Source organism: Aegilops tauschii, chromosome 6, assembly GCF_002575655.3.
Source record: "Aegilops tauschii subsp. strangulata cultivar AL8/78 chromosome 6, Aet v6.0, whole genome shotgun sequence".
Lineage (NCBI taxonomy): Eukaryota > Viridiplantae > Streptophyta > Magnoliopsida > Poales > Poaceae > Aegilops > Aegilops tauschii.
In genome coordinates, this window is record NC_053040.3 from 13986644 (window position 1) to 13992209 (window position 5566).

Genomic DNA, 5566 nt, shown 5'->3' on the forward strand with positions numbered 1-5566 from the left:
AGCCATAGATTCTATAAAGTATGCTATGTTGTGTACCAAACCTATTGTGTACCATGCCATGAATTTGGCAAGGGGGCACGATATTGATCCAGGAGTGGATCACTGGACAGCGGTCAAAATTATCCTTAGAAGACTAAGGAGATAGTTCTCGGTTATGGAGGTGATAAAGAGTCCGTCGTAAAGAGTTACGTCACTACAAGCTTTTACACCGATCCGGATTACCCTGAGTCTCAATATGGATACATATTAAAAGTGGGAGCAATTAGCTAGAGTAGCTCCATGCAGAGCATTGTAGACATAGAAAATTTGCAAAATACATACGGCTCTGAATGTGATAGACCCATTAACTAAGCTTCTCTCATAAGCAAAACATGACCACACCTTAGTAATCTTTGGGTGTTAATCACATAGCGATGTGAACTAGATTATTGATGCTAGTAAAACCCTTTGGGTATTAGTCACATGGCAATGTGAACTAATCACCTGGTGATGTAAACTATTGGTGTAAAATCACATGGCGATGTGAACTAGATTATTGACTCTAGTGCAAGTGGGAGACTGAAGGAAATATGCCCTAGAGGCAATAATAAAGTTGTTATTTATATTTCCTTATATCATGATAAATGTTTATTATTCATGCTAGAATGGTATTAACCGGAAACTTAATACATATGTGAGTACATAGACAAAACAAAGTGTCCCTAATATGCCTCTACTAGACTAGCTTGTTAATCAAAGATGGTTATGTTTCCTGACAATAGACATGTGTTGTCATTTGATGAACGAGATTACATCATTAGGAGAATGATGTGATGGGCAAGACCCATCCGTTAGCTTAGCATGATGATCGTTTAGTTTTATTGCTATTGCTTTCATCATGACTTATACATGTTACTCTAACTATGAGATTACGCAACTCCCGAATACCGGAGGAACACCTTGTGTGCTATCAAACGTCACAACGTAACTGGGTGATTATAAAGATGCTCTACAGGTGTCTCCAAAGGTGTTTGTTGGGTTGGCATAGATCGAGATTAGGATTTGTCACTCCGTGTATCAGAGAGGTATGTCTGGGCCCTCTCGGTAATGCACATCACTATAAGCCTTGCAAGAAATGTGACTAATGAGTTAGTTACGGGATGATGCATTACGGAACGAGTAAAGAGACTTGCCGGTAACGAGATTGAACTAGGTACGATGATACCGACGATCGAATCTCGGGCAAGTAACATACCGATGACAAAGGGAACAACGTATGTTGTTATGCGGTTTGACCGATAAAGATCTTCGTAGAATATGTAGGAGCCAATATGAGCATCCAGGTTCCGCTATTGGTTATTGACCGGAGATGTGTCTCGGTCATGTCTACATAGTTCTCGAACCCGTAGGGTCCGCACGCTTAACGTTCGATGACGATTTGTATCATGAATTATGTGATATGATGACCGAAGTTTGTTCGGAGTCCCAGATGAGATCACGGACATGACGAGGATTCTCGAAATGGTCGAGAAATAAAGATTCATATATTGGAAGGCTACAATCGGACACCGGAATAGTGCGGGTCGTTTCGGATAAGTTTCGGAGTACCGAGGGTTACCGGAACCCCCTGGGAAGCTATTGGGCCTCATGGGCCTTAGTGGAGAAGAGAGAGGGCCAGCCAGGTGGCTCCCCCCCTTGCCCCAATCCGAATTGGACAAGGGGAGGGGGCGGCGCCCCCCTCCTTCCTTCTCTCCTCCTCCTCCTTCCCCCCTTCTCCTACTTGGACTAGGAAAGGGGGAAACCTATTCCTACTAGGAGTAGGAATCCCCCCTTGGGCGCGCCCCTTGTGGCCGGCCCTCCTCTTCCTCCCCTCCTTTATGTACGGGGGAGGGGGCACCCCATAGACACACAAGTTGATCTTTAGCCGTGTGCGGTGCCCTCCTCCACAGTTTTCCACCTTGGTCATATTATAGTAGTGCTTAGGCAAAGCCCTGCGTCGGTAACGTCATCATCACCATCAACACGCCGTCGTGCTGACGGAACTCACTCTCGGCCTCAGCTGGATTAGGAGTACGAGGGACGTCACCGAGCTGAACGTGTGCAGATCACGGAGGTGCCGTGCGTTTGGTACTTGATCGGTTGGATCGCGAAGACGTTCGACTACATTAACCGTGTTACTAAACGCTTCCGTTTTCGGTCTACGAGGGTACGTAGACACACTCTCCCCGCTCGTTGCTATGCTTCTCCTAGATAGATCTTGCGTGTTCGTAGGAATTTTTTATAAATACTACGTTCCCCAACACAAACTTGGTTGAAGTTTGTTGTATTGATGCAGCACTGATGCTCCATTAGTCTTGCTTTAATGCCTCTTCAATCATCACGCTGCTTGGTATAACTATGAATAGTCATGGTTGTCTGATTCATTCCGCAAACCATATTACAATACCTATTAGGCCCATATTACAATACCTATTAGGCAACATTCATGAACACTGTTGTAGGGTGATTATATGTGTTAGGATATCATTTCGCTCTTACTTTCCCCGTGCAGTGTATATGACTGAAGAATACGGTTGTGCATGTTGTGCCAGTTAGTAGTCCTATAGGACTATATTGGTCAATGTATTTCATCTTTAATGGTTGTTTGGTTTTACTTTTTAGATATACTTTTAATGGATGCAAGAAAATTGTGCTTATATCATTGAATCCGTCTACACAAGATCTTCAAAACTAGATCCCACATTGATATGTGCTTATATCATTGAAAAATGCCCGTGTGTTGCAACGGGCGAAAAAATATCGTAAAACTTGCTCCGTGTGGTAGTACGCGTCAATTTTAATATACATTTCTGATAAACATTAGTAATAAGTTTATATTATTATTGCTTTTCGAAATATGAAGTGTGGACGTAAAGAAGTCATCCTAACATCTGATAGAGGAGTAGTGCTGCATAGAATAGTCTAGTAATCAGCTTTGTATTTTATATTTTGGAAAACACAAATATTCCTTTACTTTTAAATAACTAAAAAAAGCATATTTTATTAGAATTGAAACATGTTTTGAAAATGAACATTTTTTTTGAACACAAGTTTTTTGTGAAAGAGAATTTTTAAAAATTTGCGATCAATTTTAAATGATTTTTTTAAAAAAATTGAACATATTTTGGGAAAGCGTGAAAAACATGAATTTTGAGCAATATTGAAAAGCATGAATTTTTTAAAGCAAGAAGAATTTTTTAAAGCAAGAAGAATTTGAAACACTCTTTGTCTTTAAAAAAACACACGCTCGGTGTCTGCAACGAAAAATGGATTGTTGGGTCCATACCATGTAGTATAAAGTTGAGAAAGTCGTAGGGATGTCCTTTGATGGCGCCTCCTTCAGCTTAGTACTATCATCAGGTGAAAGAGGAAATGGTGTAATTGTTTTCAGCAGGATATACAAACTGTGGAATTGTTGTATACTATTCGAGAGTTTAACAACCAATCCAAAAGTTTTTCTTAGAAATTTCAAAAGATTTGCAAAATATTTTTTTTGGATGAAAGAGTAGTGGTGCATTGAAGTGGGATTGTTTATGTACAATTATTTTTGTTAATATTTGAAAGCAAACATTTTTTTACTATATTAATTATATTTTTAGAAAATTTTGGTTATTTGATTTGGAAGATTATATTCCGGTCTTTTTCTTTTGCACTATGAACTTAGTCATCATCATCATAAAAAAGCAAGCTTTTCTCTATTCCCCATCACAGGTAAATTTCGGGTGAATTGTAAAAACAAAGCTAAATTTTAAGATGCACCATCGTCACATTCTTTCTACTCTTCACAAGAAATATTATTTCCAATATTTCACTAACTTTAATTATTGTATTTGATGATGTATTCATAAGATGTGGTAAGCTAGAACATTAAACTATGACAGTAATAACAATAAAACAACAACAAGTAAATCGGTGCTCATTTTTCTCAAAAGAAGTAAATCGGTGCTCATATATTTAGAAAGAGAAGAATTGCAATCGATGCTAGCATGCATGGCAAGCTCCAGCAGCTTCTGGTCGGTGCAGCCAATAAAGAAAGCAATCCACACAAAAGAAAAAACCCCCCGAGACCACTACTCCGTGGACATCGCCATTCCTCCAGCAGCGCTGCTGCTCTTCTTGCTCTTTCTCTTTATCCATCCACATCCAGTGCGCCGACAAGCCCACCCCATCAGCGGTGCTCTCCTTCCTCTCATCTCTATCCGTGCTCTAGCCACACACCACCCACGCGCCCTTCTTGCTTCAGTCGACGGCTCCTCGTTCCCCTCTCCCTTCCCTCCTCCACAACTAACCAAGCACCGCCCTCTCACGGTTCACGTTCGTCGGCCGGTTGCAGCGCGGCTCCTGTTGGCCGAGCCTGCGCGCGCGGGGGCTGGCTGGGCCGATGGCTGAGGCGCGGCAGTGGTGGCCTGCTCACGGTCGAGCTCGGCGGCTACTTGACGGGGCCGCGTAGATCTGCCCCGAGGCTCCGGGCTCCGGATATGCGTGGTCATGTCCACCTCACCCTCCGACGGCGCCTTACTGCGGCGCTTCGGGCCCAGATCTCGCCGGTTGGCGCGTAGATGTGCGTGCGCTCGGCTTGAGGTAGCGCAAGGATGACGGGGCAGCTTGGATGGTGGCCCGTGCAGTGTGCGGCTGCCCTGTGAGCCCCGAGTTTTCTCTTTCGCGAGAGCATCCATCTATTATGACGGACAAATCTTTGTTCAATTTTTCTGAATCTTCACCTCGTCTCTCAGCAGAACGCAGGCGTCCCACGATGACGACGCAGGGGGGTGCAGCATCTGGTCCAGCATGGCGCGGAGGCCGGCGGCGACGACCTCGTGGCTCTCTCAGCAGAACTCGGGCTGCGGCGCGACGCCAAGCCACGCCTGCACTCTGCCGTCATCTGGACGCATGCCATGATGGTCACGCCCTCAAGCTCCAGCACGAGCCCCGCCTTCCCGCGCCGCGCTGCAGCCCGCGTTCCTCTGCTCTGACCGCACACATCGCGCCGCTGCCCGAGTTCCTCTGCTCTGACCGCACCCGACGCCCGCGCCGGCGACCCCTTCGGCCCTCGCCACGCCAGCGACCACCAAGAACCCCACCACCTCCTCGCCTCCGCTTGCTGCACGTCGCCAGGAGCGCCGCCACCCTCCTAGGAGCCCCGTCGCCGTTCCCCTATGACCCTCGCTCGATTACTTGGCTTCTGTGGCGTGGACTCCGGCGCCAAGCGGCGGTGAGTGGCCGGCGGTGGAGTCTGAGAATGGATAAGAGGCAGTATTGCGGGCTGAATTCCAACCACTGCAGGGGCTATTTTGCAAAAATGAAACGTACTCTCAGGAACACACTTTACATAGGACGGCGGGTTGAATTCGAATAAATACAGGGGCTTTTTTGTAAGAACGGCGACGAAAGGCTTGACGAACATAAGAGGGGAAACGGAACACTACGTTTCTTTTAGATAGTAGAGACATCATGGCAATTTATATGCAATAGACATGACAACTTTGATGCGCCTGTGTTGACAACATCGGGCATGCATAGACGGGGACCTGCACGATCCCTACATGCA